This window comes from Elgaria multicarinata, chromosome 1 (assembly GCF_023053635.1).
Source record: "Elgaria multicarinata webbii isolate HBS135686 ecotype San Diego chromosome 1, rElgMul1.1.pri, whole genome shotgun sequence".
In the NCBI taxonomy this organism is placed as follows: Eukaryota; Metazoa; Chordata; class Lepidosauria; order Squamata; family Anguidae; genus Elgaria; species Elgaria multicarinata.
Window position 1 is genome coordinate 173,888,152 of NC_086171.1, and position 15,071 is coordinate 173,903,222.

The following is a 15,071-nucleotide window of genomic DNA, read 5'->3' on the forward strand; positions in this document are numbered from 1 at the left end:
TAATTTAAGCAACCTGCAGTCAGGCACCTTCGCCTACAGCTTTCCAAACCCCTCCAACTTCTATAGATCATGCTACTTGCGCACAAGCTTGCTGCTCCCTCTCCAAATGGCATTATTGGAATTTCTGCAGGTGAAAGGGGAGAAGAGAAGTTGAACTCGGCCCAGAGCCTTTCAAGCCTGCCCTAACAGACATGTTCATCAGCACCAAGATCTAATCTACCAGGAAGAACTCCCTTCATTTATCTTCATTATTGCCCCACCTGCCATCAATTTAAGACTTAAGCCTTCACAACAAAACAAGCCCCTCCCTCCCCTGCGGAGGGTAATGCTCTCTCACTGGGCCGGAAAGGACCTCACTGCTAAAAGTGTTGCAGGGCATCAGCAGTTGATAAACTTCTCTCTCCTTGCAAGATGGTTGGGAGCAGCCCTTTGGCAGGAATACCAGCACTTAGGAAGCTTTCAAACCTACCTGATGAATGACAAGGTGCAGGGAGTGGGGAGAGTTAATTTGCCTTGCACCACAACAGTCGTGGACTTTTTTCTTTTTTCTTTTTTTTGCCTTCTGTGCTTCTGTGTACTTGGTAAGCAGCAGAGAAAGAACACCATCCCGTACAGCTAACAGCCAGCCTCAGCGAAAGGGGGAAGGGCAGTCGGTCTCTCTAGCTGCTGTGTGTGTTTTGCAACATTATGAACTTAACAGTGAAGAGAGATCCATTTGGAGACAGTAGTTTAATGAAAGTTGACCATGCAAATACTCATAATAAAAAAGTTAAATGAAAAACTTACAAGCAAAAGATTATGTGCGATCCCTTAACACTTCACGAGACAGCACCACTGGATGTGGGTTTTTCCCCTTCTATTTTGGTATCAGTTAAGAAACACGGAACAACTATGAAATCAGCGTCTCAGGGTCATTGCATATTTATTGCACAAGACTCCCTGCCACCCTCATTATCTGTAGTTATTCATTTTTTGCAAGGATCATGACCCCCTCCATATGGTTAACACGTTAGTTGCAAGCACCAGAAAATTGCATTACTCAGACAACAGTAGTTTGCCACTAGGAGAATGCCACTACCCCATCCCCCTCTAATGCAATTGCAACTGCCCTGTAGAATGTAGTTGTGAGAGGGTCAGAGCTTTTCAGTTTCGTCTATTTTATGGGTGCTGAGCATTTCCTCAAAGCAGCAGGGAAGTGCTCATTCTATACTTTAGCAAGCAAACAAATTAGTAGCCAAGGACAAACTCTGCACCCTGAAACTTCAGGTTTGAAGAATAAGGGTGGGCAGACTTCACACTTCCAGGATCTTGTTTTTCACTAGAACCCCAAATCCAGCAAATGAAGCTTGATGCAATCACCCTGCCTCATTCACAGAGTTTACTAAAGTTGACCCAGTTCGCACAATCAAAACAAGCCACTGCGGCCTGTTGTTGGGTTATTAAAGGATTGTTTCACACTCAAATAAACAAACCATGCCAGCAGGACTCACGACGACACAATAAGCCATGCCCAGGCAGGAAATTAGGGAAATAGCAGTAGCCAAAGTGGGTTAAATAAGCCACAGTAGCTTGTTTGATCATGTGAAGTGGCTCGATGACATCTACCACTTGTAACCTTCCTGAGTTTTCCCACTGCTTGTTCAAACTATTTTCTTATCATGGAAAATCTGGGCTACATAACTAACAGATTTTCTATGATAAGAAAATTCTTGGGGTACACAATGCCTTCCAGCTGTTAGTGCTAAGACCACTTCCTCTTGAAACATCCATAAAATAAAATAATTCTGGGCCCAAGAATTTGCTTTGAGTACCAGAACTGAATGGAGCTCACAATCCTTTCATACAGAAATCCGTTCTTATTTACCCCTAGCTTTCTCACTTCAAGCAATATAATGGGTCGGTGTCTTTTTGTTGTTGCAGCTGCTGCTCTTGTTAAACAATTGTGAGTCCTTACTGATCTGCAAATCTTTCAGTAGCGCATGATGCACATTCTGTCCACTCCTGTGTTAGAAACTCCATTAAAAGGAATCTAAGGTAGCAGGCTAAAGAAAGACCTCTGCCCAAAACTCCAAAAAATGTTTGCCAGTCAAGTATACTTGTGTATGCATGTAAGTTTCCCCTGTAGTGGGAGAGAGATGTTCATCAGGAAAATCTCTGGCATGACAAGGGGAAGAATTAAATTTGCTCTCCTCCTACTCTGCAGTCCCAATTCCTTTGGGCAGTTTTTAATTTAAGAGATGGAAAATCCGATCAAGAATCTCAAAATCTTGTCTAGCTTGGCCCTCTGCATAGACAATACTGGGCTAGATGGGCCCACGGTCTGACAGTGTAAAGCAGGATTGTATGTTCGTAGGCCAACTTCGTCTAAGAAATGTGCTTAATCTCTTCGAAGGGTGAGGCAGAAGGGACAAATTAGCCATCCCTTTTAAAAGGAGGACTCTCTTAATTGGCAAATCTAATAACATTCTGAGTTCCCTGAATGCATTCTTACATAATTTATCTGCTGTACTCATTTTTCCCCTGAACGTGCACATTTCTCCTTTAAAAAACAGATGTTTTCTATCTAGTGGAGCTTTTAAAAGGGATGAGTCTTGTCAGAGATTCTCTGTTCCACTCACAAGCCCTTCCTAAGTGATGTGTATTAAGTGTCTAGAAGAATCTCCACAGAAGATCATGTTCTAATAATCTTTAAATCTGCCATGTCTGATATAGAAGCCAGCAGGAGTGTTAATTGGTATAAGGATGGATCGCAGAGAACTGGGGTGAAATGGAACATTTGGAGTGAATTACACCAGTTCCATCAGAAATATAACATGTGGGATAGTCCGGTTATACATACAGATGTAAACTTTCCAAGTCAGAGAGGAGTGAAACCAAACATAGCCATTTCTTCAGAAATAAAGTTGCCAGCTTCTTTGTAGACATATGTAGCTGTTTAAGGTACAGAGCCTAATAGACAAAACTTACAAGCAGAGGCTTTTCCTCAGAATTGTTTCTCTGCATACTGGGAAAAGCTTTAGCTATTGATTAATAACTGTAAAGATCCACAGAAAAGGCACACGGGTTCTAATCCAGATGTAGTTATGAGCAACTGGTCATCTGTAACAACTCAGAGCCGGCCCTATCCTTAGGTAGAGTGAGACAGTTGCCTCAGGTGGCAGATCCTGGGTGGCAGCAGCAAGCTATTGAAGGAAAGACCTGTGTGGCATGCAACCTGCTCTGCACCCCCTAAGTTAGCCTGCTGCCTTCAGGTGCAATGGAGGATTTATCTGCCAGTCTAATTGGCTTTCATACACAGAATAGGAGGGGGTGCCATCTTGATCTTGGCTTCAGGCAGCAAAATCTTGGGCCCAGTCTCGAGCCAGCCATGTAAAACCTGGTGAGCCCAAATGCAGACATGTATTCCTATTTGCATCCAAAGAACCAACCCACCATTTCAATAAGGCTCAGATGAACATAATGACAACACAGGGTTTAAACAACCCACAGTTCAAACCCAACCACAAACCATGGGTTCTTTTCATTGGTTGTTCATGGTTAACAATCCATAGTTAGGTTCACATGTTATGACAATCCACAATTCAACAAAGCATGGTTTGTCATTACATGCAAACCAGGGTTGTGTGTTCCAGAGGGCAGTACTCAGTAAAAAGGAAGCACCCTTCTTCAAACTTTCAACATGTAACCACTTCTATTGTAATGTCTGAAGAAGCCCTCAATTCCTGCCCAAGTAAAAATGTCACTCAGGCTTTGTGATGATCACATCAATGCAGTACACATTAACAGTTCAGGTTCTTAATTAGTTCTTTAAACTTTTCATTCACAGCAAGAATTCTATTTCACACATGCTAGCAGCCACTAATTTTCCTCTTGAGGAGGGTTAGATATGTGCAATGAAAATGGATGGCTGCTGGTCTGGCCCTCTGGGGACAATTTATGGGCATGTTTGAACTAATATTTGTCTAGCCTGCCGCGACCTGTGTGGGAGAGGATTTTTTAGACACAGACTTCAAGTGCATTATTACTGCACAAGAGACAGGCAAGGCTGACCCAGCCAGCCAGCAGCCGCCGGAGGCAGTGAGTGGTGGGGAAAGTAGCGGGGGCGGGGATTGTTGCCTTAGAATCCTGCTTGATGATTCAAGGCAGGGAATGCGACAGTCACCCAGTTGGTTGTGTAACGAATGAGACTGAAAAGGGGCGGGGGGGACATGAGCTTTCAGTGGATGCAGGTGAAACACATCACACCCATGCAACGTGTTGATAGGCAATTGGTTCAGGTCAGCCGGAAGGATATAATTCTGCATTAACCGGTGGCATTCATCTTATAAAAGGGCCCTATGGGAGAAGGGGCCACCCACCCCCTTTCTAATGAAGACAGGTTGCATAAGCAGGGTCCTAATGCTCCCAGAAGTTACACAAATAGGCTGCTGCAGCCGCCAAATGCATGAAAATGCTTTTACACACATGAGAGACGGGTGGCCACTGCTCTTAAAGAAATAGAAGAGAATTCAGGCTTGCACTAGTTTTGGAATCAACTGTTTTTAGAAGGGCATCACAATAGCAATTCCTAGCACGCGCACGCACACATGCGAGCATGTGTGAAGTGTCTAAAGAAGGGTTGTTTTGTAATATAGCACACTTCTAACTCGACCTGAGGGCTGTGATGCGAAATGTTGTGTATCCCCACCACTAGCGCCGCAGCACCTATAGCCTCAGAAGCAGTGTGGGGAAAGAGGGCTCCCTTCCCTCTCATTTTGTCTAAGGAAATCATGGGTTGCTTCCCTCTTGCAGTGCCTTCAGGGAAATGCAGTAGAAAATACTGCCGTTTTTGCAAGGAAGCAGAGAAGGGGAACCCATTCACACCTTTTGTGAATCTCCAAATTGGGACAATAGACATAAAATGGCAAACATAGTTCAATATAAGCAATGTAAGTATGAAGTGATACAAATTGGGGGAAATAATCTAACTTCACATATACAATGATGGGGTCTGATGATGGGTGACCAGGAAAGAGATGGTTACGTTTTAGTGGATAGCTTGATGCAAATGTCAACCCGGTGTGTAGCTGCTGTGAAAAAGGCAAATTCTATGTGGGGATAAGCAGGAAAGGAATAAAAAAAATAATAAGATTGGCAATATTATGCCATTATAGAAATGTATGGTATGACCAAACTTGGAACACAGTATGTACAATTTTGTTCACTACACTTTAAAAGGATATTGTAGACCTGGAAAAAGTGTGCGCACGCACCCACACGCAAGACAACCAAAGTGATTGAAGCATTACAACCAGTTATGGGAAGGTTAATGAAAAATTTAACTAGTTAGGTTAAAAGCTAACCTTTACACCTAACTTGAGTTAAAGTTAAAATATTTCCATTTCCAAGTAGATACAAATTAAAAAGAAAGAATCTAGTTATAAGTTGATTCATGAGAAATGCATGAAATATCATAAATGAGCTAGTTTCTTTTCCATAAGCCCACAGAAATACACAAATTTACTTAGAACTCACTTTAAACTTATTTTTAAAACATATTCATTTCAATAAAGAAATATAGTGTTGCATGAATTTAAATTTGAATTTTTAAGAAAACTTAGCACTACTCTAAAGTTGTCCAGAACTCTGATATTTTTTTACCACAAAATCCCATCAACATAAATCTCTAATCACTTTATAAACTGTAAACTAAGGATATATTTTTATTCACATATCTTCTGCGGTCTGTAAATTTAGCAGAAGAAATGGTTCCCACTCATACAGCTTTACTACATGAAAGATTTATCGTGTGTTTTTCATTCCATACTCACAGTTGCTTATGGATTCTTTAAGACTACATTGTGAACCTCCAGTTTCACTTCTACGTCTGACAAGAACTTTCAGCCTGGAAAATGTTGCATTTAATTGTGAAAGAAAATGGAAGCGTGATTTCCTCTTGTGTTTTTGCACTGTTCCACTATATTACATCGCCACCTAGAGGTTATGTAGTTGAAAAGCAGGAAATGAAACACTACTCATGGATCTCAATTTTGTGACAAACAGAAACTAGGTGCAGTGAATTAACAGCTGATTAAAAGCTTAGTGGGCTCAATGTCTCTGCTTACTTGCGCTTGTTTCCTCTTCGGCAGCCAGTTGGCTGCCTTGTTGACTTCTGCAAGTGTACAGAAAATACCAGCATGAACTAAAGAACTCTAGGACTTGTAGTTCTTAAGAGGCCACCTCGCATATGAAGGCACATTGTCTCTCAAGAAGAAGTCCTACACAGTTTCAATAATAAAAAAAAATCATAGAGTTCTACAGAGTGGCTGTATCAGGAATTTTTGGGGGGTGGAAACTAGATTTCAATTTTCTTTTAAAAATATTTTAACATACTTTTAAAAAGGTTAATTATACTTTTTTAAAAAGTTAGTTAAAGTTAAAAGTTGACAGCTGAAAACCTTAACTATTTAAAGTTAAAATAAATAAAGTTAAAATTTAGCCATTAAAAAGACATGTTAATTAACTATGATAGACAACATTTGGGGCTTTTCAGCCTGAAAAAAAGGAACACAGTAGAGGTGTTTAAAATTATGTCTTGACTGATTTGGCACATAATGACAACCTGTAGGTTGCTGGGGTTGCGCTAAAGCGAGTGAGGGTGCTACTCCCTGCCTGTTCACCACATCCATTTTGCATCCGGTTTAGATCACAATCCAGGAACTGAGTTTTTTGGCATGACATGCAAACCCAGAACAGAAGGTGAACCAACCCAGAGTTTTAACCCAAGGTTTGTTGTTGGGCTAAAACTTTCATTTATTTCCTTCCTCAACATGCAAAGCGGAAGCGGTGAGCAGACAGGCAGCAGACCACTCACTCCCATATAACCCCAACCAACCATGGGTTAGCCATGGTTGGCCGTTACATGCAAATTGGGTGATTGTATAGAGAAAATGGACATGTTTCACACACACACTTTGTTCCAAGATTTGCTCCTAGTTCATCCACTGAAGCTGAAGCTTATGGACAGAAAAAACAAAGTATTTCTTCACACAGCATAGTTAATTGGAATTCACTACTGCAAAATGCTTTGATGGCCACCATTTTAGACAGCCTTAAAATGGGATTTGACACATTGATGGAGGATAAAGCTATTAATGGCTACTAATCATGACAGCTGTATATTAGCTCCAGTTTCAGAGGTAGTATGCCTTTCAATACCTATCCTGAAAAACATGACTGGGAGTATGCTATTATGTTAATACCAGCTAGTGAGTTTCCCATAGGCTCTCTCATTTCATCTTCTCTGTAAGCACCTCTCCAAATGCTCTGAAACCCAACATTCTACTCAAGCAAGGGAAATGTAACTAGCTTAGTGACACTTACTTTGTTAATTTTTATATATAAGTCTACGTGCATAATTTTTGCTTTCCCCCTTTCTGCCTTTCCCTTTGCATTTTCTCTCAAATAAAATTCCCTTTTACTATTCCCTTTTATTGTAAGGATAGTTCACAAGGTTCTGCAAGATTTGAAATCTTCTGGACTTTAGGAAAGTAAACCTTTTTTCTTATTTTGGTTAGTTTTTCCTTCAGCAGGACTGAAGAAAGGGCTGCTTGGCAGCAGGGCTTAGAAACTCTTCAAGCAGCTGGACCGCCTGGAGCAGCCTCCAGATGTTTTGGACTATGGCTCCCAACATTCCTGACCACTGCCTATGTCCAAAATTTGAAGTCCAAAACATCTGGAAGGCTCCAGGTTGGGAAAGGCTAGCCTAGAGCATTCACACTAGGATCAGTTGCCGGTGACAGCATATCAAGATACTTTTCTGGGGATACCTTACAAAAAGGATACCTGCCCATATGAAAGTTTTCCTCCTCCCCAAATCAGTCATGTTTAGTGTGATGGACAGTCAATACACGCAGAGTCACAGCTGCCTAAGTGGATAATGCTGAGTACCATGGAGATAAATTCCTCCGAGGTGCTTTCTTAAGACAAGGTGTGGGTTACGGTACTACTGAGAGAGAAAAAGAGGAGTAGAAGCAGGATTAAGTTATGGTTGGAATCTTTCTTCTCCCTCCTTCACAAGTATTCTGAAAACAAGAATTTGGAGGCTCTGGAATGTGATTTCCAAATGAATGGCAAAAACGGCAAAGTTGATGCAGGTCCCAGTGTACGGTTAAATGTTCTATGCACAGTGGGAAATGGCGCATAAGCACTCTCCCCAGATGCAGAACCTGCAACACTGGCCCTATTAGAATAGTTATGTTACTATTAGTTTGCTTACATATCTGTGTGATAGATGTTTCAGGTAGCTTACAATTCAAGAAAGATTGCATTTACAGTGGGGGAGAATGCACAAGCCTAAATCTCGCTTTGGCACCTTACTGCACATATAACCTAGACAATGATTATGTGCATGAACACAGTTACTACTTTTGCTCGCATATCATATCAGCAAATCATAGAATACCACTTCCTTAGTTTCATCACATCCCAGAAATGATAGGGTTTTTTCATTGACTGGGAGAACTCATGCAAATATCTCATCAGTGGAGGTCACTCCCCTAATTTGAGCTCTTCAGACTTCCATTGCTGAAGGCCTGCTAACCTCTTTATGAGAGCAAGAGAGGTGCAAAGTATCCTTCTAGCCTGCAATTCTGTGGATTCAACAATTGCTTCTTAAGTGAAGAATAGCTTTTAGATCGAGCACGTATGTAATAAGCAGAGACAAATAAGTTCAGCTACCACTGCAGAATTACAACACTGGAGAACAATTTGCTGCATTCCTTCAAAGGCCTGTATGAACCCAATCTCCTAAATAAGTACCAGACACCAAGTGCTCCGTAAGCAAACAGAGCCCCCGAAGTGCATAAATGAAATAAGTAAAAAGCTTCACATTACATATAAACCAGCCGTTTGCACCTTGTTATTAATGGTCTTGACTGTGACCTCTGAACCCAGCCTTGCTTGGAGTCACAAATCCACAAGGCTTGGCACCTTTGCAATAATTCCTAAATGCAAGAGAAGAATAAATAAAACTGTCCAACTTTAAATTAGATCCAATAAAACAGAATTAAGTTCAAGCAAAACTGTATCATGAACCTCTTCCATGGAAGAACATCCAGAGATGACTTGCTGCCTAAAACCATTACAAAATGTAATATCTCTGGGCAGGATTTCTTTTGTAGCCACTGTGTTTTCAAAGAGGGACTTTTTCTCTTTTTTCGCCAAAACCCAAACAGGACTGGATTGTCTATTCTGTTAAATGGGATAAAGGAAGAATATTGTTGGTAAGAGTAACAAGTAGAGCAAAACAGGATCTCCATGTTAACTCTTTTCACATTGCCATAATGAGTACTGGAACTGTGAAGCATGGCAAACCCACAGTCATGAGGGAGGAATCAGGAATCCATATCATAGTAACCTCCCATGCCAGGTTTGCTCTGGTTTCTGTGTGGAGTTGCAAAAAGAGCAGCAAGCTGGGTGGCTCTCTTGTAAGTGGATTTACATACCATCACCTTTCAGCAGCATCACCATCAGCCTGACATTTAACCAGGATATGTTTCAGCTGTTATTGTAGCTTTGGTCTGCATCTTTGTAATCACATTTGATCCTTCTGCAGCCTTTGATATCTTTGACCATGATTATGCTAGGGACATGTCTACAGAACCTGGCAAGCAGGTGGTGGGTCACACTGAAAATGGTTCTGTTCAGGAGGGGGGTGTTCCAGAGTGTGGTGAAGTGTATCACTTACCTCCCACCTCCTACACTTTCCTTTTTGTATTTCTCCTTATCCCCATTTCTATTTAGCCTACGACAGGAGAACTGCTAGACAAGAACATATGGAGGATATGACGTTATGAGTTAGCAGTCTGTGTATCTGCTCTGCCCTTCACTGTTATCTGACCCAGATCCTGCAGTCTCAGTACTCAGTAAAGTAGTGTATCAAGATGAAGACACTCAGCTGAAAACAGGATTCCTAACTACCATGGACTAGGTATTTTTGTTTGTTTGGATGTGGAGCCAGTTTCCAGAACAGCAAAGGGCAAGGCCAGATTCTCCACCCACCTGCCCCCCAGTGTATTTTCTAATAAAGAAAGAAAAAGCTCTACACAAAGAACTTTTGTGATGGGTTCCACCCTAGATCTACCTCAAAACTCTGTCCTGGCTTTACCTCCAGATCCCTTTTGGTTTCTGCCCCTGGATCCAGAGAGCTGCACTCACAAGTCCCATCCAAATAACACAATTTCCTATTTCAAGACCTATTGAAGACTATACAAACTTTTGTTACAGTGAGAAAAGCAGAATAGCAATACCTATGCAGGCACTTTCAGCCTCCCTCGGATGCTTGGGGTGCTAGGTCTAGAAATTCAATCTGCAGCACAGACCAGGAGCGCTTTTCAACAAAGTCACCTGTTGTGGCAGCAGTAGCCCTCTTTCAGATTGACTATAGCAACCATAATTCATGCCTTCATGATCTTGTAGTGGAACAATAATTATGCAATGTACTTTGTGTTATTAGTAGTTAGATGCTTCAGCTAGCACAGAACACGTAGTTTGCTTCCCAACAGAGACAAGTCACTGGGAGCTCTGCAGTGATTCCCTATTACTTTACAGGCACAACTCAAAGTGCTATTTTAACCTAAAAAGCCCTAAAATCTGAACTCTACAAACTGGGGCTATTCACACAACACAATAACCCACACTCTGGTTGAGTGTAGGTTGTTTTGAACCATGGGATTTATTTATTTATTGTTACATTTTTATACTGCTCAGCCGAGGCTCTCTGGGCAGTATACGTTGAACTGTGGGTTGTTGAGTTGTCTCAACACAGCCAGGGTGGCTTGTTAACCATGCAATGTGGTTTATTTTCTTGAACAAGCTCCCTTGAAAACCCATGGTTTGTTATTGGGTTGCACTGATGGTTAACAAGCCATACTGAATACTTAACAAGCCACCCCAGCTGTGTTCACACAGCACAATATCCCACCTTGTGGAAAACATGCTGAGTTCTGACAACTTGCTAACCCTCGGTTCAACAAACTACATACATACAAACAGAGAGCTTCGGCTATTGGGCGGTATAAAAATGTAATAAATAAATACAGTTCAAAACAACCCACAGTCAACCTCTGAGTGCAGTTTAGCATGTTGTGTGAAGAGCCTCCTCAGAGAGGTTCGCTAGGCGTCTAGTGTACTCCTTCCGTCGCCAGCTGAAGACCTGTTTATTTTCTCAGTATTTTAACACCTATTAACTTAAATTTAAACTTTGCTGTTTTAATTCCATATTTTAACCTATATCAATTTTTTCTGTGTGGTTTTATCCTGATTGTGCTTTTTATATTGTATTTTGTATTTGTGTTTTTAGATTGTTAGCTGTTTTTATGCTCTTCATGATTTAAATTTTTGTGAACCACCCAGAGCGCTTCGGCTATTTGGCAGTATAAAAATGTAATAAATAAATAAATAAATAAATAAATAAATAACTAGCCCCACTGCCTTTCCCCCTGATGTTCTTTTGCTCCATTCAAGATCAACCAAAAGCACCTTTTTGCCTCTACAGGAGGTATGGCAACCTGTGTCCTTAAGCTTAATTTCAAAAGCCCTATGCAAGCAATCAGTACAGACCTCTGGCAAATGTGAACTGTCCTTCCTCTCACAGACTATTGGGTGAGCAGGAAGAGGAGACGACAGAAGTCTCAGAAAGAGAAAGGGGTGACCTCACCCACCTCTGGCATGTGCCCCCTGACAGTAACACCTAAAGAAATGCAGTTCTTGACTGAAAAAGCTTCCTGCCCCCTGCTCTGCCATTAAAGAAGGTCATATAGCGAAGCACTGCCCCCTTCAACTTTTGTTGCCTTAAAAAAATGTTCTACTTTCCCCAAGCCGTAAGACTGTGATGGCTTGGGCCATAAAATAAAGCGGTTGCAGTTCAAGACAAATATTCATACAGTAGCACACATCCCTTGGAAATAAATTATAGTGTACATTCGTACAGCTAGTGCCTGCCCCTTGAATAACATAGTACCGAAACGAACACTGAAGTTAACTGGTAAATTTAGGAGAAGCTTAATATATATAAAAAAGCAAGACAAAAATAAAATAAAACCTAAGATGGAGCAAATTCCATTCTTAGTGGTAAGGACAATAGCATGAACTCAACACACACATTCCTTAACCAGCAATTAGAGGCATTGCCAAAGCCACATTAAACAATGGGCTGGTTTGCATGTCAGGATAAGCCACCCTGAAAATAAGCTATGGTGGGCTGGTTGCTCACTTCTTAACTGATGTTACTCCTGACAGACAATCAGGTGCTCTGTGGTTTGCTGTCACTTGTTTTCCCCTTAGTCCTCCTACCTGCTCCCAGCAAATATCCCATTAGTCTATATAGCACAGTTTCAGCAGCACACTCCACCATTCCACTAATGAGCACATTTGCAAATGTGCTCATTAGTGGAATAGTGGAGTAGGCTGCTGAAGTTATGCGGTAAAGACTAATGGGATATGTGGCCAAATGTAAATTATTATTTTTTAAAAAAAAACTTTCAGGGAGATTTATGCAAATCCACTATAGCACAATAACTACTCCTCTTTAGCGAATTGAAAGTTAAAAATAAACGTTTGCATAAATCTCCCCATAGGTGGGGGAAAAAATTCTACAAAAACCCCTCTACTCCGCTAATGAGTGCAAGTGTGCTTATTAGAAGAATAGTGCAGTGTTCTGTACTTACTGCATTACACTTCTAAAGTGGAATAATGGCTGTTCTTTAGCACATTTGTGCAAGTCTCCCTAAAGGTTTTAAAAAATAACATTAAATTTGCACAAATTTCCCTGAAGGTGGTGTAGAATGAATTGCTGTCTACAGCCATGATAATGTCAGGAAGTAAACTGACTAGTGCCATTTCAAGATGTAATAGATGGGGGATATCGTTGGCGAGAGTGTTTCACTACCGTTGGCAGATGGCTCTTTCTTCATTTTAAACAACCTATGCTAAAATGACTCTGCTGGGTTCAGATGTTACAGTAAGCCACCCTAAACAGGCCTACTACAAGCCATAGGTTATCACATTGGCATGTCTGCAAAAAAACAAGTCATGATGGAAAAGCCATAGTTTCAAATGTCGCACTAAGCTACTCTGAAACTACCCATGGTAACAACCCACTGTAGCTTAGTGTGATGTGCAAACCAGGTCAGTATAAGCAACTGAGACCCCAACAAGAAGAGAGACTGAAATCTTATGCTCACTTAGCTGGGAGTCACTCTCATTGAACTCATGACAGTTTACTTCTGTGTAAGCATGCCTAAGTTGACAGTTAGAACTACCACAAGGTATAGAGTGCTGTATGTGAACTATAATGCATACAGTAATGATGTGATGGAACATTTATCAAGAAAGCTTACAGACCGGTTACAGTGACCTCTGGCCTTTTAGCACAGTATACAATTCAGCCAGTTGTTCCACATTTCCCTGCATGCAAGTGAGTATGTCACAGAACAACTTGGGTTAAGCAGCAACACCATAGTACAGAGCTGGTACTAAATGGGCTGCTACTTTCAATATGGCAAAACATTTTATCAGACAGCAGAAAAATAATTCTTATTTTTGCTTATCAGAACCATGTTGGCCAAGAAATGCTGACAACATTAGACATTATAGAACACTGCCAGCCCTACATTCACCACAAGCCCACCCCACTCTAGTACACTCACGTCAAAGAGAAGACAGTGAGAGAAACCAGCTCTAGGGAGTGATACATGGGAGGCTGTGCTTCATTTATAACCCCACACATATGCTGGAAAAGGTTCAACTTTAAAAAGCATTATATCGCTTACCTTATGGGCCTCTGTGGATGGTGAAGTGAAATTGCATGAGCACAACATGTCTATTAATCATCAGAGTGATACCAGCGTGAGAAACAGCCCCTGTGGCTTATGTTCACTTGGAAGAAAACTTTTGAGAAAGTTACCTCCTGGTAGCTGCCTAGTTCCGGCAATTTGTATCTCTACTTTTCCTGTGTTGTCATAAATGAATGCAAATGTCAGTATAGATGGAGTGGTAGGGAATAAAGTTGCCATGTGAAAGAATAAAAAAACTCTCTCCAAACTGGAGACAAGCACAAAAATACAGCCAAGGATCAGCTTGTGTGCCATGAACAGCCTTCCGCCTGCTGGTATTAATTTACAGAACCAGGTGTGACCAAATGTTTAGGCAAAATTTAAAATCAACATGAACAAATAGGAAAAGTAATGTTCCAGAAATCATCTAGGAAGTCATAGAATTCTATGTTCCAAGACTAACCGCCTGCCTTTATGTTGGGCTTAGAAGGAGCCATTGTGAAAGTCGATCTATATGCTTCTTCCTAGTGCAAGGATTATTATCTTCTGCTGAAACATTGCTACTCAGATTAGATAGACCATGCTTTGGTAACGCCTCCACTACAGATTGAGAAATGCATGCGTGATCCAATGCTATGCTGCCATCATTCAGTTTAGGTCTCATACTTTGCTTCTAAACAGCAGCTAAATGTGGAAAGTCAGAAGAAGGCGGGGGGGGGGAATCAAAGCCAAGTTACATAAATGATTCTGGGTGTCAGGTCAAGGCAAACATCAGTTTTGTCTGCTGCAATTAGAAGAAATTCCTCCCAAGGTATCAGTCTCCATCAAGCACTACAAGCAGTTAAGCAATTCCAGAAACAGTTGCAAGTGCAAGTGACAAAGTCCACTTATTAAACTCTGATTTATGCCTCAATGAATGGTAAATGTGGAAAACACACATCAACTAATTTAATCCCTTAAAGGTGGGTGGAGCTGAGCAAGCTGCAGTGGTGGGCTTATTAATAACAACATGAAGTGTGGCTTGAAAGACAGGTAAGTGGCCACAAGAATTTGATGAACATGTCCAAAGTGTGATGAATTTATATCCTTGAAGGCTAAAATAACATCATGGGGGCATGTATATCCCTCTGCAAGATAATTGTCATTCAGCTAATCCTCCAAGATCATAGATTGTGTTGACCAACCTGAAAGGTCACATAATTAGGGGTGCTTCAGAATGAGGTTTCAGATCAGCAGTCAGCCCTAGGTTTCTGTGGG